The sequence below is a fragment of the Pyrus communis genome, chromosome 5, assembly GCF_963583255.1.
Source record: "Pyrus communis chromosome 5, drPyrComm1.1, whole genome shotgun sequence".
In the NCBI taxonomy this organism is placed as follows: Eukaryota; Viridiplantae; Streptophyta; class Magnoliopsida; order Rosales; family Rosaceae; genus Pyrus; species Pyrus communis.
In genome coordinates, this window is record NC_084807.1 from 10442524 (window position 1) to 10467212 (window position 24689).

At 38.2% G+C, this 24689-nt stretch overlaps 1 pseudogene; it reads left to right on the forward strand.

Moving 5' to 3' along the window:
• On the forward strand, nucleotides 1-24243 carry LOC137734275 (vestitone reductase-like; annotated as a pseudogene).
• The last annotated feature ends 446 nt before the right edge of the window (nucleotides 24244-24689 follow it).

Below are 24689 nucleotides of genomic sequence, written 5' to 3' on the forward strand. Positions count from 1 at the left end.
ATGAACAGTGCCAGCCTGCCAGGTTATATTTCATACCATCTCCAACTGTGGGGCTAAAGGGACATAGGCCAAATATAGTCCTATAACAAAAAACCATCTCCAACCGAAGGGGTCAAAGGGCAATAGTATGGAATATGAAGAATTGAAATAAAATGAGATAAAATAGTATGGAATGGTGAAAAGTATGTGAGAAATGGTGTAGGAAAAAAAAATTAGAAATTAAAAAAAAAAAAATCGTCCCAAAAAAAAAAAAGTGGGCAGGGCAAAAAAAAAATCCTCCAAAAAGATAAAAAAAAAAAAAAAAAAAAAAAAAAAAGGATGGTTCATTGGGCTAGCTGGCTGGTTGGAGATGGCTAGCCTGCTGGCCTGATTGGCTGGTTTTGGCCCGGTGGGGTCCACACGCTCTTTGGTCTAGCCTTTGGTTGGAGACTGTTTTTGTGTCATTTTGGGCTATTTTCAACCCTATGGTCCTCTGGCTGGATTGGTTGGAGATGACCTAAACTTCCTCATAAATCAACTGGGAGCAACAGAAAGGCAAAAACATTTCGAGGCGGATATCGAGAACCCTGAAAGTTTCAATGCGGCCATTAACGGATGCATTGGAGTTTTCCATGTTGCTGCTCCAGTTTTCCAAGTTGCTTATTGTTGGAAATTTTGAGTAGAAATTTCTTTGTCTCACATTGGCCATTCCCAAAAGGTTTCCATACTTTATAAGGCTTTGTACCTTATAGAAAGTGATTGGAGTGATAGGCCTTGGAAACTAAAATTGGGCTCACCTATGGAGTTGGGCTTTGGGGTGTACTAATTAATTGGTAATTAATATATAATTAATTATAAAAAAAAATGGGCCTTGGGGCTTGGGGCTTGGGCTCTAATAATTAAATTAATTAATTATTTTTTTTACCAACAAACTCATCTTTTCAGATGAAGTCTGAAGAGTGAAAAAACGCAGAAAGAAAACACCCCTCTAAGAAGATGTCTCCCAACAGATGCCTCCCTTCCTCATACCTATTGCAAACAGGCATAATCATATCATATATACATCCATCTACATGTCATTTAATATACAAAACAAACAATTTGATAGGAGCATATTTATGCGACTTAATTGGCTTGTTCTCGTGCATTTACGTTGTGTTTCTTTAGTTATTTTAGTCCTTTATGCCATTTTCGTGTGTTTCTAGGTTCATATGGCTAAGGAAGCAAAAAGATGCATTTTGGAGCCTTTTGGAGCACTTTTGGGCTAAGGATGGATAGCTTATGCTTGGAGCCAAAGTGTTGGACGAAATTGAAGACCTAATATCAAAGGATCCTACCTATTCTAGGTCGCAAAACTTGCAATCTTAAGCCATGCCATGTGTCCCCTTTTGTTTCCCTTCCTTGCCGTGCAAGGAAGGGCTTTGTTTCCTATTTCTAACTACTTAAAACCACATTTCTTTTCACCCCAATCTCAGCCACACCTCACACACCTTTCCAATTTAATCCACATGCAGCCACATATTCACCCACATGCACATTCACCCATTTCTCCACACCAAAACCGTGCACATGCATTCTCCTTGTGCAATTCCAGCTTTCCACAACCAACCTAGCTGTCATTGCACATGCATTCATCATCATTCACCCTAGCATGCATTCACCCACATGCATTTCCACCCACATGCTCTCCCATTTCAAATTGCATTCTCATTCACACACCAACAACACTACCCATGCCGTGCATCCCCTCACCAAGAAATCATTCAACACATGCATTCACTCTTTAATCCACAAGCATTTATCCTCATTCACCCTAGCTTTAATTCACATGCATACACACTTCATTCCAGCAATCAAATCCATCTTTACCGTGCATTCTCTTTCATTTCAGCCAAGCCACATGCACTCCCACTCTTTAACCACATGCACTCCCACTCTTTAATCACATGCACTCCCATTCTTTAATCCATTCAGCCACATGCACATTCAATCAAACACATTCTATGCCGTGCCTTTCATCATTGCACCACCAATTCAGCCACAAGACATTATCATTGCACCACATTCAGCCATTCCACACACCTTTCCAACCTAATCCACATGCATTCATCATCATAACCTACCTGCCATTTCTCCCCCCCTTTGCCGTGCATAACCATTGGCCATTCCAGCTTTCCTTCATTGCAGCCACATGCATTTCCAACCTAGCATTCCCCCTTTAAGCCACATGCACCCATAATCATTCTCACATTCTCTCACATGCATTCCCATTCTCTCTCCCAAACACAAACACTTCCAGCTTTGCCGTGCATCACACTTCCATTTTCCATATTTTCCCCCATCCTGGCAGCAACACATCCACTCAATTCCAGCACATCCATTCACTCTTCATGATGGCAGCCACATTCTCTCCTAGTTGTCATATTCCCTCTCCCATCCATTCATCTCCCTATAAAAACCATACACACTTCACACAACATTCATTCACTCTTCCATATTCAGAAATTCACCAAAAACTGCCCTTGGTGCCGTGCCTTGAGGCACCATTCCCTACTAATCCAAACACCATAAAAAACATCCCCCTTGTGCCGTGCCACTCCACCATTCCACAAATTCAGCCATTCACACTATCCTTAGACCTTGTGCAGCAACAAAGAGGAAGAGAAGCGGGCCTAAACGTTCATACAATTCAAGTTTGAGTTGTTGGAATGTTTAGGTGTTTCTTTTCCTTTGAATTCAATGTTTAATTTCAATTCTCTTTGTTTTGTACCATGAGGAACTAAACCCCCCTTGGCTAGGGGGGATTCGAAATATATGTTTACGCTTGCATTATGAGTTGATTACTTCTAATTACGTTTCATAAGTTGTGAATTCAATTTGTTTAACTGTTTGATTGATAACTTATTTATGTATGTTTATTGTGAGTGCACACTTAATTTTCATGCATGAATATGACGCTAGAATATAAGTGAGTTTCACCTAATAGTTATGAACTTATATTCACAAGTAGTGGAGGTTGCTTATAAACAATCGCGTTAAATAAATTCTTGGCATAAGTTTCATGCAATCATAGTAACGAATGCTTCGTCAACACTTATAATTTTCATAGAGCGTAATGATTCTTGCTTGTATCTCTATTATGCAATCATGTAGGGGACTTGTGGGGAATGTTTTGGGTTGTCGTATGCAATCATCAATTCAATAACGTTAGGAAGATTTGAAGGTTAATTAGTGCATCACGGTTAACTTGGGGTGTTGAGAATTCATGGTTTATTGAAAAGCAATTGGAAATCGTTTTATTATGCAAGTGTAACACGTGTGGAGATGAACCCCTTGGCTAGCATCCATCCATTCAATTCTATCACAAATTCATATTTACATTCTGTCTAGTTTATTAACTTGTTTCGTTATTTCAATTTTCGTCAAATCAAAACCCCCCTTTACTTTCTTGTTCTTTAGTGCTTAGAATCTGTTTAGTTTATGTTTTAAAGTGTTTTGAATCAAGTCATAATCTTAAATTCGTCCAAAATTGGGTTTAAGGTCAGAAACTGCCCAGTTAGTGTTTTTAGGCAGTTTTGAGTCTTTTGAACTTGTTTTGAGTCTTTTGGTTTGTCTTAGTGTTTTAAAGTTTAGTTTTGCATTCTTTGAGTCTAGTATAGTGTTTTATATTGTGTTTTTACGTTTTTGAGTCAAATCCAAGTGATTAACAATCCCTCCTAATCCCCGGTCCAGAACGATCCCTACTTATATCTATACTACAATTGTCAAAAAGAGGGTTTAATTTGTATGCGTATAAATTTCGCATCAAATTTTGGATGTTTTGAATCAAGTCATAATCTTAAATTCGTCCAAAATTAGGTTTAAGGTCAGAAACTGCCCAGTTAGTGTTTTTAGGCAGTTTTGAGTCTTTTGAACTTGTTTTGAGTCTTTTGGTTTGTCTTAGTGTTTTAAAGTTTAGTTTTGCATTCTTTGAGTCTAGTATAGTGTTTTATATTGTGTTTTTACGTTTTTGAGTCAAATCCAAGTGATTAACAATCCCTCCTAATCCCCGGTCCAGAACGATCCCTACTTATATCTATACTACAATTGTCAAAAAGAGGGTTTAATTTGTGTGCGTATAAATTTCGCATCAAATTTTGGCGCCGTTGCCGGGGATTAGCAACTTTGCTAATCCCTTGGATTGTTACTTTCTGTTTATTTTAGTTTTAGTTTCTGATTTGTGTTTTGTTTTCTTTTGTTGGTTTTAGGTACTAGAGAAGCACAACATGGCACTTAAGAATGCTTCTCTTTTGTATCACCGCCCATTCAAAAATCAATTTCATGCCGTAGGCTCCAATGGAGAATGAGCATACCATCGTCCGGCTGGAAGACATAAAAGAAAGCGCTACTTGGGAGGCAACCCAATACATTCAAAAAAAAAAAAAAAAAAAATAATAGTAAAAATAAAAATGGCAGAATGATGGAGCCTTCACAAAGGATGTTTACGTGAAGCCCCACTACGAGGCATCGGAGCGGGAGGCATAGAAGCGGGAGGCATCGGAGCTAGATCATTCGAGGCCACAATACTTGGTGGAACGCTGGATGACCCAGGAAAAAGGTGCCTCCGGAGATAAGCAGCAAGCCTTTGACGGTCACTTTGAATCCGACCTTCAAATTCTTGCAGCTCATCAAGCTTCCTCTTCATGCCCGTCGAATAATTGTTGGCAAGCACGTGCAAACTTCTATTCTCATGCTTAAGCTGTTTGATCTCTTACTTGAGATTTTCCACCTCTGCCATCAACGATTCAACTTGACGGGAGCGAGCAAGTAGGCGTTCGCCCATGTTGGACAGAGAGCCTGCACACTGAACACTGAGAACGAGGGACTCTTGAACGGCCAACTCATCGGACCGTCCTGAAAGCAGCCTACTATCCTTAGGAGTGAGGAGGTTCCTAGCTACTATCATAGTTGTTGTTGCATCCGTCATCATGGAGTCTTCACCTGTAAGAGGACCGTTAGAAGATAAGAAAGAAGGGCGCCATACATTACCTTGACGGGGCGCAACCGGATCGCTGCTGAGACTCAAATCTAAGCAAAGGTTCGATGGGTTAGTCATTTTTCAAAGGTGTTCAAAGAGAAGGGTTGGATGGAGTAAAATTTCAAAGGACCGGAGACGATTTTCAAGAATGGGCAATCTTCAGAGTGTGCATGTTGGAGGTGATCGATACCTCTATAAAAAGCCAAGGCGACACGACCACCGATTCAAAGAGCCGGATTTTCCTGCGTAAAGTTCGGCGACGATCTCTCGGCTTTTTCAGAAAACGCGTTCAACTTTGTCGAAAGATCTCTGACAAAGTTGAAAACACGTGGAGGCCATCATCGCAATTACACACTTTTGCCGACAAGCGTGAAGTTCGGCGACGCTTTCTCTACTTTTCAGAAAACGCATGCAACTTTGTCAAAAGATCTCTGGCAGAGCCGCATCTGCACTACTACGTGTCGTTCAGAAAGCAAAGAGGCGTGTCGTTCAGAAAGCAAAGAGGCGTTCGTTCGGAAATCGAAGAGGCGCTAGCTCAGGAAGCAAAGAGGCGTTCGTTCAGAAATCGAAGAGTCATCACTCTTTTTCAAAAAGCCGGATTTGCTGGATCAAAATTTTTGTCGACAATGGTAAAAGAACAGTACCACCACTTGCTATTGGGAAATCCCTATATATGTCAACCTTCATCTTTTATGGCAAGGCAGACCTGAAGAAAATGCCCAACTCTTCCTCACCTCTGAGGGCGCACTCCCAGCAAAGCCTTTCGAAATACTCAATTTTTTCTTCTTCCCCAAAGATGATACCAGATGCCTGGAGTACAGATGACCCAGGAGGAAACGGTAGATTGAAGCATGTGGAGACAAGCACAACAAATACATGTGCTGATTCATTCACCACTTCTTCAAAAGCAAAGGTATCTCATATCATCAAGGTCAAAAGCAAAAGTATCTCATATCATGCTCTTTCCCTGTCTTTTTCTTTGTCCTTGTTCTTACTCGCATGGCAAAGTGAAAGAAGCAATCAGCCGGCACTTGGAGTCAGTCTTCCGATCTGGATCCGACTGCCTGGAACCTATTCCCTGGTTGCTTACCTAGCGTTGCTCTCGAGTAGTCATCTTCAACGGTTGATACACTTCCAGAGAAGGGACCACTTCTGCAAAGGGGAGTAAGTAAGGCAAGTGAAAATGATACATTGAAGCATGTGGAGACAAGCAACAACTGCATATGCTGAGCTATCCTCTAACCCTCTTCAATACGAATTGGAGAGATTGAACATAGAAACAGATAAAAGGAGTAAGCTCAGACCTTCGGGGAAGACCAAAAGAATCCTCCAGCCCAGTTCAAGAGTAGCCTGTGGAAAATCAACGATGGGAGAAAACCAGTTCAAGATTAAGCCTGTGGAATCACCAAGATCAACCCATGCATTCAACAAAGAAAGACCGAGAAGGCACTCCAATTCCAGATTTGCGTCCCTAAACTCTTCTCTTTGTTAGTTACATTCTGCCATGTTTAGTATGTTTAAGTGCTTTTTGTGTGTTTGCTTATGTTTTGTGTGAATCTATGCTTAAAACATTGAGGACAATGTTTGATTTAAGTGTGGGGGGGGGGGGGGGGGGTAACTAAGTTTATTTGATGCAAATTCGTGGGATTTTATCACCCATAACTTCAAATGTTGTTCCTTACTGTTTTAAGGTGTTTTTAAGTTGTTTTATAGTGTTTTAGTATGTTTTGTTTTTATAACTCCAAAAATCACATAAAAATTTGAAAAACATGTTTTGAAAAGCCTAAAAAGAGTGTTTTGAGTCGTTTTTGTGTGTTTGTGTCTTAGGGTACCTTCCAACACAATGATAAGGATTTGGTTTGTAATTGCATGACTGTTAAAAAGAGTTATAAACATAGAGAAAAGTTTGATTTACTCTTGGTATATGCTTGGTTATGGTTATAATGTATGACTTCACATGCAATCATAAAAGAAAAATTCGTTTTTGTAACATGCTTGAAGGAAGGAACTCAAACAAACGCTACAACCCTGTGAGACTCGAGCCATTACCTTCTTTGGAGAGTTATAATCTGTGATTCTTTGTTTTCTAAAGTTGTTGCATGATCTCATTATTCCTTGCTTGGTTGCTACTTAGAATGCAATTGTATCATGATAGAACTAAATGCTAGAACTTATATCCGTTTCATTCAAAGCATGACATTGAATTGCATAACATATATCAAGATGAAGTTGTGTAGTTGCCACCATAGCCAAAAAGCCTTACTTCCCATATTTCGTATATGTTGTAAGTTTTAACCCTGTTGAGCTTTGTTTAGCCTTTATTCTTTGTTAACCCACATTATCCTCACCCAGCCTAGTTTAGGACAGTCCACACCCTTGGTCTTAGAAGATAGTGAGCATGACTTAAATGAATTCCTTTTGAGTACATTATGAAAGAAAATGAGTGTGGGGGAGTGAATGTTTTGTTCTTAAGTGTTTATGTATGTTTTGAGAGTCAAAAGAAAAGAAAAAAATTGTGAAAAACATATGAAAAAGAAAAACAGAAAAGAAAAGAAAGAAAGAAAGAAAAAAAGAGCTTGTTCTCCCTTTTGTTCAAAAGTTGAGTTTTCATTCAAAAGTGAATTCTAAGATGATTCAAGTGCTTTGCTCACTATTTCTTTAAGAACCTTTGTTTTCCATATCCCTTCTTTGTTATCCACACACCCTTACCCCATTACAACCCGTAACTTCAATCTTGAGTGTTATGTGTTTCAATTTGTGGAGTTTGAACTTGGTATGAGCTTATGGTGTCACTGGTTCTCACATCTAAGTAGTAGCATTCCATTCATGAGATCATACCTAAACATGCTTATTAACTCCAGAAATTGCTCTCTTTATGACACATATATGTGAGTGTTCGTTTTCATGTCTACATCAATCTTCTCACATGTAACTAGATTAGGGTGTGTAGTTAGAAAATCTGTGTGAAAAATTGAGTGCATATCTTGTAAGGAATTGAGCAAATTCTCTAAGGCATGTTACTACATTCAAAACATGGTTTTAAATGCTTAATTGTGAACTAGTATGTGGTGACTATGATTAAGAATGTACTTAAGTGTGAAGATGACTAAAATCTTTGGGAATGATGATTTTTAACTTGTCATGTGCATTGGAAATCCCTGAGACGATTGTTGGAAGGTTTAGGTTGTGTTTTACTTGTTTAGTGTCGTTTTGTTTGTTTGTTATCGTTTTGTTTTGCTCGAGGACTAGCAAAAGCTAAGTGTGGGGGAATTTGATAGGAGCATATTTATGCGACTTAATTGGCTTGTTCTCGTGCATTTACGTTGTGTTTCTTTAGTTATTTTAGTCCTTTATGCCATTTTCGTGTATTTCTAGGTTCATATGGCTAAGGAAGCAAAAATATGCATTTTGGAGCCTTTTGGAGCACTTTTGGGCTAAGGATGGATAGCTTATGCTTGGAGCCAAAGTGTTGGACGAAATTGAAGACCTAATATCAAAGGATCCTACCTATTCTAGGTCGCAAAACTTGCAATCTTAAGCCATGCCATGTGTCCCCTTTTGTTTCCCTTCCTTGCCGTGCAAGGAAGTGCTTTGTTTCCTATTTCTAACTACTTAAAACCACATTTCTTTTCACCCCAATCTCAGCCACACCTCACACACCTTTCCAATTTAATCCACATGCAGCCACATATTCACCCACATGCACATTCACCACTTTCTCCACACCAAAACCGTGCACATGCATTCTCCTTGTGCAATTCCAGCTTTCCACAACCAACCTAGCTGTCATTGCACATGCATTCATCACCATTCACCCTAGCATGCATTCACCCACATGCATTTCCACCCACATGCTCTCCCATTTAAGATTACATTCCCATTCATACACCAACAACACTACCCATGCCGTGCATCCCCTCACCAAGAAATCATTCAACACATGCATTCACTCTTTAATCCACATGCATTTATCCTCATTCACCCTAGCTTTAATTCACATGCATACACACTTCATTCCAGCAATCAAATCCATCTTTGCCGTGCATTCCCTTTCATTTCAGCCAAGCCACATGCACTCCCACTCTTTAACCACATGCACTCCCACTCTTTAATCACATGCACTCCCATTCTTTAATCCATTCAGCCACATGCACATTCAATCAAACACATTCTATGCCGTGCCTTTCATCATTGCACCACCAATTCAGCCACAAGACATTATCATTGCACCACATTCAGCCATTCCACACACCTTTCCAACCTAATCCACATGCACTCATCATCATAACCTACCTGTCATTTCTCCCCCCCTTTGCCGTGCATAACCATTGACCATTCCAGCTTTCCTTCATTGCAGCCACATGCATTTCCAACCTAGCATTCCCCCTTTAAGCCACATGCACCCATAATCATTCTCACATTCTCTCACATGCATTCCCATTCTCTCCTCAAACACAAACACTTCCAGCTTTGCCGTGCATCACACTTCCATTTTCCATATTTTCCCCCATCCTGGCAGCAACACATCCACTCAATTCCAGCACATCCATTCACTCTTCATGATGGCAGCCACATTCTCTCCTAGCTGTCATATTCCCTCTCCCATCCATTCATCTCCCTATAAAAACCATACACACTTCACACAACATTCATTCACTCTTCCATATTCAGAAATTCACCAAAAACTGCCCTTGGTGCCGTGCCTTGAGGCACCATTCCCTACTAATCCAAACACCATAAAAAACATCCCCCTTGTGCCCTGCCACTCCACCATTCCACAAATTCAGCCATTCACACTATCCTTAGACCTTGTGCAGCAACAAAGAGGAAGAGAAGCGGGCCTAAACGTTCATACAATTCAAGTTTGAGTTGTTGGAATGTTTAGGTGTTTCTTTTCCTTTGAATTCAATGTTTAATTTCAATTCTCTTTGTTTTGTACCATGAGGAACTAAACCCCCCTTGGCTAGGGGGGATTCGAAATATATGTTTACACTTGCATTATGAGTTGATTACTTCTAATTACGTTTCATAAGTTGTGAATTCAATTTGTTTAACTGTTTGATTGATAACTTATTTATGTATGTTTATTGAGAGTGCACGCTTAATTTTCATGCATGAATATGACGCTAGAATATAAGTGAGTTTCACCTAATAGTTATGAACTTATATTCACAAGTGGTGGAGGTTGCTTATAAACAATCGCGTTAAATAAATTCTTGGCATAAGTTTCATGCAATCATAGTAACGAATGCCTCGTCAACACTTATAATTTTTGTAGAGCGTAATGATTCTTGCTTGTATCTCTATTATGCAATCATGTAGGGGACTTGTGGGGAATGTTTTGGGTTGTCGTATGCAATCATCCAATTCAATAACGTTAGGAAGATTTGAAGATTAATTAGTGCATCACGGTTAACTTGGGGTGTTGAGAATTCATGGTTTATTGAAAAGCAATTGGAAATCGTTTTATTATGCAAGTGTAACATGTGTGGAGATGAACACCTTGGCTAGCATCCATCCATTCAATTCTATCACAAATTCATATTTACATTCTGTCTAGTTTATTAACTTGTTTCGTTATTTCAATTTTCGTCAAATCAAAACCCCCCCTTTACTTTCTTGTTCTTTAGTGCTTAGAATCTGTTTAGTTTATGTTTTAAAGTGTTTTGAATCAAGTCCTAATCTTAAATTCGTCCAAAATTGGGTTTAAGGTCAGAAACTGCCCAATTAGTGTTTTTAGGCAGTTTTGAGTCTTTTGAACTTGTTTTGAGTCTTTTGGTTTGTCTTAGTGTTTTAAAGTTTAGTTTTGCATTCTTTGAGTCTAGTATAGTGTTTTATATTGTGTTTTTACGTTTTTGATTCAAATCCAAGTGATTAACAATCCCTCCTAATCCCCGATCCAGAACGATCCCTACTTATATCTATACTACAATTGTCAAAAAGAGGGTTTAATTTGTGTGCGTATAAATTTCGCATGACAATTCTTCTTTTATAATCCAAAACATCCTTACTGAGAGAACCACATAGAAATTCACCATAAGTCAATTTTTTTGGTGCTGGAATTCTGACTTGATCGTTGAATCCTGGTGAAGCAGACGTCTGTAGAACTACAAGCACTGAGTAGCGACAAAATTTCTGTTTCAAAGACATTGCAACACGGAAGCCTCGATCTTCAATATTTTTGTTCAATATTATTTCATTGTTCATACTATGTTAATTTCCTATTTGCATTTATTATTTATTAGCATATATAATTTTATCATAGATTGTTGACATATAACCAACAATCTTGAAACAGAAACATGGATTAACAATTTGTGATTATGAATGGCGCTGTGCCAAAATACTCTGAAAAGCATGAGAAGTTCAAAGGGCTGGACTTCAAGAGATGGCAACAGAAGATGTTGTTTTTCTGACAACCATGAATCTCTCTCATGTCAAGGAAGAAGCTCCGAAGTCTAATGAGAATCCAATGACGAAAGAGACTATTATGGCAATTGAAGTTTGGAATCATTCTGAGTTTTGTTGCAGGAATTATATTCTAAATAGTTTGGATGACAATCTCTATGACATTTATTCTCTATGCAAGATAGCGAAGGAGTTGTGGGAATCCCTGGAGAAAAAGTATAAGATTGATAATGACGGTTCAAAGAAATTTGTTATCGGTAAGTTTCTCAAATATACAATGGTGGATTCAAAATCTGTTGTCTCTCAGGTCGAAGAAATCTAGAAATTGATCTATGAACTGCACTTCGAGGGATGCGAGATCAATGAGCATTTCCAAGTTGGGGCGATAATCGAAAAGTTGCCAACTTCCTAGAATGACTTCAAAATTTATCTCAAGCACAAGCGTCGTGAGATGAATATGGAGGATTTGATTCTGAGGCTACGAGTGGAAGAAGACCACAAAAAGGCAGATCGTTTTGGAGGGTTTGCTGCCATTGAAGCTAATGCAAATTATGTTGAGGGAGGAAACTCCAAGGCCAAGACGAAGAAAAATAAGACTCCGAAAACCAACCAATTTGTACAATTTGCCCTTGCTCCAAAAGGTAAGAATCGGAGAAGATTAAGGGTGCATGCTATGTGTGGCAAATCTGGTCATAAGGCACAAGATTGTTATCATCGCAAGGATGGAAATCATGCCAACGGAAACAATAACCATGCTAACATGGCAACCACCAATGAAGAATTGGCTGCTATTGTGTTCGAGGTCAACATGGTCTTAAATGGGAGTGAATGGTTGATGGATACTGGTGCTACCAAGCACATCTGTGCTGACAAAAATCTGTTCACTGAATACCATCTTGCTGCCTATGGAGAAAAGTTGTATATGGGCAATTCTGCCTTTGAGGTGGAAGGCAAAGGCAAAATGGTGCTCAAATTCACATTTGAAAAGAGTCTCACCTTGCTGAATGTGCTGCATGTTCCTGAAATGAGGAGGAACTTGGTTTCTGGACCTATTCTGATTGCCAAGGGCTTTAAACTTGTAATGGAATCCAACAAATTTGTACTTACCAAGGGTGGGATGTTTGTTGGAAAGGGTTATGTGGCTGATGGCCTCGTGAAACTCAATGTAATTGCCATTAATGATGCTAATAAAATAAATGTTTCTGCTTATATTGTTGAGTCTGCTAATATTTGTAATGCTAGATTAGGACATGTTAATTTTCGTTCTATGCAAAGAATGGTTAAATTAGAATTATTACCTAAATTCGAAATTGATTTTAATCATAAGTGTGAAACATGTACTGAATCGAAATTTGCTAGGCCAATGAGAAAGTCAATTCTGGAAAGATCAAATGAATTACTTGGATTAATTCATAGTGATCTTTGTGACTTTGAATCCACACCAACTCGTGGAGGAAAGAATTATTATGTCACTTTTATTGATGATTGCAGTAAGTGTTGCTATGTTTATTTGATTCATAGCAAGGACGAAGCTTTGAATATGTTTAAGACATATAAAGCCGAAGTTGAAAATCAACTTGAGAGAAAAATCAAAGCACTTAGATCTGATAGAGGAGGAGAGTATGAGTCTACTGTCGTCTCAGATTTTTGTGCACAACATGGAATTATACATCAAACAACGACTCCATACACACAACAACAAAATGGTGTTGCCTAAAGAAAAAAATAGAACATTCAAAGATATGATTAATTCCATGTTAAATAGTTCAGGGCTTCCACACAGTTTGTGGGGTGAAGCTTTACTTACTGCAAATACCATATTGAATAAGGTTCCTCTAAATAAGATTGACAAGTCACCTTATGAAATATGGAAAAGACATAAACCCACTTATAAAACCCTCAAAGTGTGGGGTTGCTTAGTAAAGGTGCAAGTTCCGTTACCAAAAAGAACAAAACTAGGACCTAAAACTATTGACTGCATATTCATTGGATATGCAAATAATAGTGCTGCTTATAGGTTCCTTGTTGTAAAATCATCAATTTCTGACATACATGTTAACACTATATTAGAATCAGCGGATGCAAAATTCTTTGAGGATATATTTCCTTACAAAGAAAAGGAATCTGGTTCTAATACAAAGAGGGTTCATGATCATAGTCATGACGAAGCCTCTTCTTCTGGTGTCCAAGATGTGGAACCAAGAAGAGGAAAAAGAATCAAAGTTTCTAAAAACTTTGGACCAGATTTCATTGCTTTCTTGTCCGAGAATGAACCTAGAACTTTTAAGGAAGCAATGTCTTCTTTCGAGGCTCCTTTATGGAAGGAAGCAATTAAAAGTGAAATGGCATCCATTCTGGAAAATAACACATGGGAATTGATTGATTTACCTCCAAGTAGTAAACTAATTGGTCATAAATGAATTTTCAAGAAGAAACTTAAGGTGGATGGAACCATTGATAAGTTCAAGACACGTTTAGTAGCCAAAGGTTATTGCCAAAAGGAAGGGTTGGATTATTTCGACACCTATTCTCTAGTTTCTCGCATAACGTCAATTAGGACGTTAATAGCGATTGCGGTTGTATAGAACTTTGATATACATCAAATGGGTGTAAAAACAACATTTTTAAATGGAGAACTAGATGAAGAAATATACATGGAACAACCTGAAGGGTTCGTGCTTAAAGGACAAGAAAGCAAAGTGTGCAAATTAGTGAAGTCATTATATGGACTTAAACAAGCACCAAAACAATGCCACGAGAAATTTGATCATACTTTGTTGACACATGGGTTCAAAATAAATGAATCTAATAAATGTGTCTACATTAAGAGTAATGATAAAACTTGCGTTATTGTCTGCTTGTATGTGGATGATATGCTCATAATGGGAAGTGATAAAGATGTAATAAACAAAACAAAGAAAATGTTGAATTCAAATTTTGACATGAAAGACTTAGGTCAAGCTGATATCATTTTAGGAATTCAAATTAAGAGAAATAGTGAAGGGTATGTCCTTACACAATCTCATTATGCAGAAAAAATATTACGAAGGTTTGGTCAATTTGACTGCAAACCTGCTGCAACTCCTTTTGATGCTGAATGCAAGTTGGAGAAAAATAAAGGCAATGCCATATTTTAACTTGAATATTCTCAAGTAATTGGCAGTCTAATGTACTTGATGAACTCAACTAGGCCTGGCTTAGCTTATGTAGTAAATAGGCTTAGTAGATATACAAGTAATCCTGCACAAGAGCATTGTGATGCTTTAGTGAGAATGTTAAGGTATTTGAAAAATATACTTGACTACGGATTACACTACACAAAATATTCACCTATTGTAGAAGGCTTCAGTGATGCGAATTGGATTTCTGACACTACAGAATCCAAGTCGACAAGTGGATATGTTTTTACCTTAGGAGGTGTAGCAATATCTTGGAAATCCTCTAAACAGAAATGTATAGCTCGGTCCACCACGGAGTCAAAGTTTACAGCTTTAGACTTGGCAAGAGAAAAAGCCAAGTGGCTCAAAAATTTTCTGGAGGATATTCCAATGTGGCCAAAGCCTATAACTGCTATATGTATACATTGTGACAATATGGCCGTGCAATCAAGGACCAAAAGTCATGTATACAATGGAAAGTTGCGACACATCAGGCGTCGACATAATACTCTTAAGAAATTACTCTCCAATGTAATAATATCCATTGATTATGTAAAGTCAAAGGAAAATATAGTTGATCCTTTGACAAAAGGCCTACCAAGAGAGCAAATATTATTTACATCGAGGGGAATGGGTCTCAAGCCAATTCAATAAATCGAATTGGGCAGAAACCTAACCTAGCTGATTAGAGATCCCATGGTCTAGGTTCAATAGGCAAACTAATTAAGTTTGATTCAAAAGTTGAACACACAACTTACCCATTCTTATGATAAAATGTGTGTTGCCTGTTGAGTTTAAGGGTTATGTTTTATACATTTAATGACATTAATATCTTGTTAACAAGAGGAATATGACAGACTATGCTTAACTAATGTCACCTATATAGGAGTAAATGGGGCCGCATTTATGAGAATTGAACTGGCTAACTTCTCTAAAGCTCCTATGATATCCGAGATTTGTTCAGGGCCAAAATGAACACAACCGTATGAATTGACGTGTGGCAGACGTGATATGTGTGTAGCATATTGTCTCGGTTTACTAATGCGGTGAACAGTTCAAGATCTTCCGCTTCTACTGCGTCACCAAGTAAACCCGATATGTTTTCACTAGGGTAAGTTAAAGTCCAAAAGACACTTCACCCGATGCATATCATGTTTATTCTCTCTCAATTTTAGGCAGCCTAGTCATACATTTGCATTTACATTTGCATTCAAATGTGGTGTCATTGTTGGAGTTTGAATGAAATTTCAACTCAAATGTGGGGTATTGTTGGAAATTTTGAATAGAAATTTCTTTGTTCCACATTGGCTATTCCCAAAAGGTTTCCTCACTTTATAAGGTTTTGTCCTTTATAGAAAGTGATTGGAGTGATAGGTCTTGGAGACTAAAATTGGGTTTACCCTTAGGGTTGGGCTTTGGGTTGCACTAATTAATTGGTAATTAATATATAATTAATTATCAAAAGATGGGCCTTGGGGCTCGGGCTCTAATAATTAAATTAATTAATTATTTTTTACCAACAGACTCATCTTTTCAGATGAAGTCTGAAGAGTGAAAAAACGCAGAAAGAAAACACCCATTTGAGAAGATGTCTCCCAACAAATGCATCCCTTCCTCATACATATTGTGAACAGGCATAATCATATTATATATACATCCATCTGCATGGCATTTAATATACAGAACAAACAATTCTCCTTCTATAATCCAAAACATCCTTATTGAGAGAATCATATAGAAATTCGTCAGAAGTCAATTTTTCCGGTGCTGGAATTCTGACTTGATCGTTGAATCCTGGTGAAGCAGACGTCCGTAGAACTACAAGCATTGAGTAGCGACGAAATTTCCGTTTCAAGGACATTGTGGTACGTAAGCCTCGATCTTCAATATTTCTGTTCAATATTATTTCATTGTTCATACTCTGTTAATTTCCTATTTGCATTTATTATTTATTAGCATATATAATTTTATCACAGATTGTTGACAGCCAAACACTTATTTGCGAGACGAGGAACCTGAAGAAGGGGTGACCAAAGGATCAATTGATGGAGCCTTTGGCATTCTATAGGCTTGCTTAAATTCAAAAACAGTGAAACGAGTGGTATACACTCCTTGTGGATCTGCTGTTGGGTTTAGGAAAGGTTATCTGAAGGAAGCAGATGAGAGTTTTCGGAGTGACGTAGATTATGTTATAGCTGTAAAGCCATTTGGAGGCTCATACATAAGTTCAGAGACATTAACTGAAAGGGCAACTCTTGAATTTTGGGAGAAACATAGGTTGGATGTTGTGACAGTAATGCCTTCCTTTATTGTTGGCCCCTTCATTTCTCGTTATGGCCCCAACTCCGTTCACTCGGCCTTGGCTATGCTTACTGGTAAGTACAACTTATCATGACTAAGAAACATGTTTGACTGGGTTATATTCGCAAGAACTAGTATACTTATATCCTACATCTGATTCTATATATGCAAGCCATAGATATTGCCTCTTCTGTTTATTAAATTTAAGGGATTCATGTGCCTTTAGCTTCCGCCATCAGATGGCTTTGCCTTGAAGTTTATCATATGCATGCATGTTTTGAAGATATTTTGTTTTAGTAAGGAATCTTTAAAGTTTTAGGTCTTAAGAGGTTGGAAATTTGCTCTTCTTTTTGTTGGTTTCCTTCATTGTTTTCAACAATCAACTAACAAACGAGTTTGGTTCGCTAATGGATGAACCTCTAAATTACAGAAAATTACAGAATTCCATATTTACTATTTCTTAAATAAGTCCTTATACCATTCCTTGTAAGTGTCGTAATAATTCCAAGTTTGAATTTATACGTAGAGCCACCTCTTCAAGTAGAACTGCTAAATTTTCCAGGATTTGGAAATGAATACTTCGCAGTTTCAACACTCCAAAGTTTAAATACACGCTGAAGAATTTTCTTTGAAGACCGGCATGTTTGAAATGGTACCAGGCATTGTATATTTCGATTAATCTTCGTTAAAGATTGAATCTTGAATCATAGACTTTTAGAAAAACTGAAGTTCTTCGAAAGAGAGAGAGTTAAGAAATCAAGAGTCTGTGTTCTTTTTCTTACAGCCAAAAAACTTAAAACATTACAAGGACTATATCAGACCTTTTCAGATCACAAAACAGAACCTATAGTCTAGGAACCTAGGACCTCTTCTCCAGTCATTAATTGACATTGGAGGATATCATCCATCCACTTGGAAGAAGATGGAGAACACAGTACAATTAAAAAACCAGATAAGAACCTAGCTGTAAGAGTTCTAAAAACAGAAACTTAGCCGTTGCATATTTTAAACCAAACGGCTACTTGCTAAAAATAGCAAGTTCTTCACTTCTTCGATTTCAGAGTTCTATTCACTTCTTTCTGCAGGATTGTCATCTGCAAGTCCACTTTAAGCTTGTATGCAGCTTACATCTCAGCAGCCTCTCCTAAGCTGCTTACTGGCTTCACTCCAAGTCTCAATCTCAACTGATTAAATCTATCTTTTGGCAAGGCTTTTGTAAATATGTCTGCAAGTTGTTCTTCACTTCTGCAGAACTGCACATTGATCATCCCTTCTTGCAGAGCTTCCCTTATGAAATGATATCGCCTGTTTATATGTCTAGTTCTCTGATGAAATACAGGGTTTCTGACCATAGAAATTGCTGACATGTTGTCACAAAATAAAGGTGTTGCCTCAGTTTGCATTTCCCCAAAGTCATCAAGAACAAATCTCAACCAAATTGACTGTGCAGTTGCCTCAGCTGCTGAAACATACTCAGCTTCAGCTGTTGACAGTGCAACTGTGTTTTGTTTCACAGAGGCCCAAGAAAATACCCCACTGCCAAAACTGAAAGCATAGCCAGAAGTGCTTCTGCTATCATCTTCACTGCCTGCCCAATCTGCATCACAGAAACCAATAAGGATTGCAGACTTGTCTTTCACATATTCAATGCCATAGTTTAGGGTCCCTTGCACATATCTCAGTACCCTTCTTGCCACTCCCAGATGCTTCTTAGTTGGTCCATTCATAAACCTTGATAACAAACTTGCAGCATACATAAGGTCAGGTCTAGTTGTTGTTAAGTACAGCAAGCTTCCAACTATTTTTCTGTAAAGCCCTTCATCTGCCAACTCACTCTCATCCACCTTTTTAAGTTTTTCACTAGTAGATAAGGGAATGGACACATGTTTGCAATCTTCTAGCCCAAATTTCTCAAGTAGAGATTTGGCATACTTACTTTGATGAATAAATACACCTTGATCAGTTTGTAATATCCCCATACCAAGGAAGTGATGCAGGAGACCAAGATCTGACATTTCATATTTCTGCATCATCTCCCTTTTGAACTCACAAATCATCTTGTCACTGCTTCCAGTATAGATAATGTCATCAACATATATTGAGACAATTATCAATCCTCCTTCATCATTAGATCTTGTGTATAGAGTGGCTTCACTTGTGCTTCTTTTGAATTTACACAGAGAGAGATAGGCATCAATTTCACTGTACCAGGCTCTGGGTGCCTGTTTAAGTCCATATAAAGCCTTCCTTAACCTGTAGAATTTTTGACCTGCATTTCCCAACTCAAAACCTTCAGGCTGCTCAACATACACTTCTTCATCAAGCACACCATTCAGAAACGCAGATTTAACATCCAATTGAAACAGTTTCCATCCCTTTTGTGCTGCTAAGGCAATGAGAGTTCGAATTGTGTCTAATCTTGCCACAGGTGCAAAAGTTTCATTGTAGTCAATTCCTGGTTTCTGTGCATACCCCTTTGCTACAAGTCTGGCTTTGTGTTTTTGCACTGTTCCATCCAGATTCAATTTTGTTTTAAACACCCATTTCACACCTATAACAGGTTTATCAACAGGTCTCTCAACAAGTTCCCAAGTATTGTTTTTCTCAATCATTTCCAATTCTGCATTCATAGCTTCTTGCCAAGCTAAATCACTTGCTGCTTCTGAATAAGTCTCAGGTTCTATAATGCACATGTGACACCTTGCATATATATCTTCTAGAGTTTTCAATTTCACTGGAGTGGAGCTTGGTGTGGAGCCTTGACTGTGATTTCCACCATTCACCTCAACTGACTCATGAACAACAGTGTTTGAATGAGAACTTCCAGCACTGTTATTCTGGAAATCATCAGTTTGTTCCTCTCTACCTTCTTCTTCATAGTCAAACCCTTCAAGATTGAAGTGAGTTGAAGTAGACTCCACTTGATCATTTTTCCAATTCCATGACTGTTTTTCATTGAAGATTACACTTCTTGAGAGTACTATCTTTTTAGATTACAGATCATATACTCTATATCCTTTTTCACAGCTCCCATATCCCATGAACACTCCTTTCCTGGACTTTTCATCAAACTTGTGTCTCAGATGTGAAGAAACATGAGTATAGCATACACAACCAAAGACTTTCAGGTGCTTTATTCCAGGTTTTCTACCTGTGAATGCTTCAAAAGGAGTTCTGTCTAGAACAGAAGTTGTAAAACATCTATTTTGAAGGTATACTTCTGTGCTTACAGCTTCTGCCCAGAACTCTATAGGCATTCCTTTCTCAACCATCATAGACCTTGCCATTTCACCAATCGATCTATTCTTTCTCTCAGCAACTCCATTCTGCTGAAGAGAGTAGGCAATAGTCAGTTGCCTCTCCATTCCCATGCTTGCACAGTAATCTAGAAACTCATTTGAAGTGTATTCACCACCTCTATCACTCCTTAGCTTCTTTAAACTAAATCCACTTTGTAGTTCAACAAACACTTTGAATTTCTTGAACACATTGAAGGTGTTAGATTTGTTTCTGAGAAAATATACCCAGCACATTCTTGAGAAATCATCAATGAATGTGATGAAGTATCTATTTCCTCCAATGGACTCATTTTGCATAGGTCCACACAAATCTGTATGTACCAGTTCAAGTGGGCAGCTTGCTCTCCAAGCTTTTCCTTTGTCAAAGGATTCTGTGTGATGCTTGCCAGATACACAACCTTCACACACATCTCTTATTTATGTCAAAACAGGTAGTCCAAACACCATTTCCTTCTGCTGCATCTTTTTCATACTGTTAAAATTCAAATGTCCAAGTCTTCTATGCCATATCCATGAATCCTCAACCATAGAAGCTTTCCTTGCTGCAGGAGTTATGGATCCCAGTGAGAGAGGAAAACATCGATTTCCTGCCATGATCACCTTTGCCACAACATTATTAAGACTGTTGTCATCAAAGATCATTGCCATATTACCCCCAAACAGGACATAGTATCCATGCTCCATCATTTGACCTACACGTAGTAAGTTTTCATCCAAGCTAGGAACCAGCAAAACTTCATTTATATATCTTTTCCCACGCTGAGTTTCAACCACTAAAGTGCCTTTTCCAGTTGCTTGTACAAGATCACCAGTACCCATTTTAACTTTGCAAGTCACAGATCTGTCAAGATTTATCAAAGTAGACTCTTGTGATGTCATATGGTTGCTGCAAGCACTGTCCACAAACCACACACATCTATCTTGCACAGTTGATAAGTGACAGGCATAAAACATGGTTCCTGTAGTTACTTCTTCTTCCTTTGCACAGTGTGCAACTTGCTTGTGACCATCACAGTCCTTTGCAACATGACCAAAACGATTGCACTTTCCACATTTTGGTTTTCCTTTGTATCTGCACACACCAAAATGAAATTTCTGGCACACTTGACATTGTGGTTTCACAGAACTTTGACTACTGCTTCCTTGCTTGTTTTGTGAATTGAATCTGTTGTTCCAATTACCTCCTGGATTGTTGCTCCAGCTTCCACTCGGAGACCAGTTTGATCCCTTCTTGTTTTGTCCCTGCCACTTTTGATTTGGCCTACTCTGAGAACCTTTGTAAGTGCCAGTGACCTGATTGTTTCCAACTCTGAGGCTACTAAAAGCCCTCTCAGTTCCTGTCAATCTATCCCTTTCATCATGTAAGTCTTCCCTTTTATCATATACTTTGACAGATGCAATAACTTCTTCCACTCTAATAACATCCAGATCTCGAGTCTCCTCAATAATAGACACAATGGATTTATATCTCCTACTTAGACTCATCAATAATTTCTGCACAATTCTTTGTTCAGTCACATCTTCACCAAGAGACTTCATATTATTCACAATTCCAAAAAACCTACCCAAGTAGTCATCTAGGTTTTCACTATCTGTCATTCTCATATATTCAAAGTCAGCCCTAACAGCTTGAAGTTTCACAGCTCTTACCTTTTTATCTCCTCTGAACTCTCTTCTCAGAATGTTCCAAGCCCCTTTTGCAGTCTTCTCATTTCTGATACGAGGAAAAAGCTCATCTGTTATAGCTCCTTGTATAAGACTCAACGCCTTGGCGTTTTTGATTCTGTCCTCTCTGGAGATGGTTGGTGGTTCCACTGGAATTTGCTCAGCCTCGCTACCCTCCTCTCCAGAACCTTCTTCCTCTTCAGAAATCTGCTGAACTTGTACACCGAGTTCCACTACATCCCATAGATCATGCGCTATGAGGATAGTTTCCATCTTGACAGCCCAAAAATCGTAGTTTGCACCATCGAACTGTGGAGTTCGTAAGTCTCCACTGGAAGAACCTGATCCCACCATTTTCTTAGTGAGTATCAGTGAAACAACCAATAAAGGAACCACCTTTATCCCTCTGGGATCTTGTTCTAGGAAGAACCTCACTCATAGCTTTACTCCCTTCTTCGGAATCAGACCAGTAGCTCTGATACCATGTTTGAAATGGTACCAGGCATTGTATATTTCGATTAATCTTCGTTAAAGATTGAATCTTGAATCATAGACTTTTAGAAAAACTGAAGTTCTTCGAAAGAGAGAGAGTTAAGAAATCAAGAGTCTGTGTTCTTTTTCTTACAGCCAAAAAACTTAAAACATTACAAGGACTATATCAGACCTTTTCAGATCACAAAACAGAACCTATACTCTAGGAACCTAGGACCTCTTCTCCAGTCATTAATTGACATTGGAGGATATCATCCATCCACTTGGAAGAAGATGGAGAACACAATACAATTAAAAAACCTGATAAGAACCCAGCTGTAAGAGTTCTAAAAACAGAAACTTAGCCGTTGCATATTTTAAACCAAACGGCTACTTGCTAAAAATAGCAAGTTCTTCACTTCTTCGATTTCAGAGTTCTATTCACTTCTTTCTGCAGGATTGTCATCTGCAAGTCCACTTTAAGCTTGTATGCAGCTTACATCTCAACACGGCATCTACTTCAGCGCCATATCAATATCCCTCTGGTGCATGTAGAGGATGTTGCCACGGCGCACATTTTCCTTTTCGAACATCATGACGCAAAAAGGAGATAGAACTGCTCATCAGATTTCAGAACACTTGCAGAAATCTCATATCTGCTATTGTTGAAATACCCGCAAGCACCACTATCGAACGCTGAGTGAGTAAAACGGTTCCTCTTCATATCGCTTGAGTCTCATCGTTGTTTCATACTCAAGATTGAACTCAAAATGTCTTTATTTCTTGGTTTCTTACTATTTCTGCAGGAATTTTTTAGGTATAGAATGGCTTGGTATGTCATCAAAGAGGCTCTTGGATTCTGGTTTCGAATTCAAGCATGGCGTTGATGAGACGTTTGACGGTGCAATCGAATGCATGAAAAAACTGCGTCTTCTACGTAGTTTCTTTTTGTTACTAAGGCTTGTATATATATATGATTCTATGCAAGTTCTCGTACCATTTTCAGAAACTCATGGATTGCTTGTTGATTTTTTTTCCCCCGATTTCTCATTTAAATAAAACGGTTGACTTTTGAATGGTTATTAGGTGTTGGTTACCAACAAACTAAAATGCAACTATCATAATCCATAGATATTAACCATATCTTATAAAGAAGAAGTTCTTGTGTGCGGACGCGGTATAGGTTTCACACTCAAACAGTTGTATTTAACATGGGCGTAAGTGGAATCAATACAAGGAGCCTCACTCTTTTGTGAGAGGTAATGCATGGTTGACGTGGTTTAGGCCCAGACTCGAGAATTTCTCCTTAGTAAGTAAAAAAGTTTGCCCTTTCTTTAGGGCCAAAGACTATGAATGCCTTTAAATTTAACAGGAGTGCTTAGAATGGAAAGGTTTCAAGTGATCAGCATCGAACATTGGGTGTGCGTATGCATACCATAGAATGCAAACGCCAAAAATGCCAAGAACTATCAGAATATTCTTCCAATCGTCTCTATGTCTCTAAGTTAGGAGTATATGTTATAGAAGTATGACATGCTTATTTGTTAGGAACACTGTTCTAAAACTCCCTGCCTAGCATAGTCTAGGCACTAGGCGGTTAGTCACTGCCACGATTGATTTGTGGCCGTTTGAAAATTAAAAAAGGGTGTCTAGACCTCCTTAGGTGTCCGCTTAGCCCACCTAGGCGCCTGCCTAGGCTTGTCTAGGCACCCGCCTATGTCGTGACTTTCACTTGGACAAAAATCGATAACTTTCATTTTGGATTTTCTTTTTGTTTAATAAATTGTGAGAGACTTGTTCAATAAATCAGTAACTTAAATCTATGTCCTTTTATTTTTCATTTTATGTTCCCAATACAATTATGTATTTTTGTAAGTATAAATAGGCACTTATTTGTACAGTATATAATAAATGGGATAGTTTAGTTGCAGTTCCAGTCCTCTAACTATTATAGACTAAAACCTTATGCATTTTATGTTTTAGATTGAAGTCCCTCTCATGCCACATAAATGACATAATAATAAAATAAATGCAATAATACCAATAAAGATTCAAACCGTTATATATTTTGCTTTCATTTACACTACCAATTTAATTATTGAAATTTTGCGTATGGTAAGTAGGAATCATTCTATTCCGGAGATTAGAAGGGATGCTAATCAACACAAATTAAACTTATAAAGCTGAAAACTAAGTTAAACTAAAAACAAAACAATGACTGGGGGGATTTGGACGAATTTAATTAAAACGAAAGTAAAGTGCAGCAAGTAAATTAATTTGTGAATAAAATATGGATGAAAGGATAGCTAAATGATTCTTCTCCACACATGAATCATATGCATACAAATTGATTTCTAATTATTCTTTTTATAAACCACGAATGACAATGCC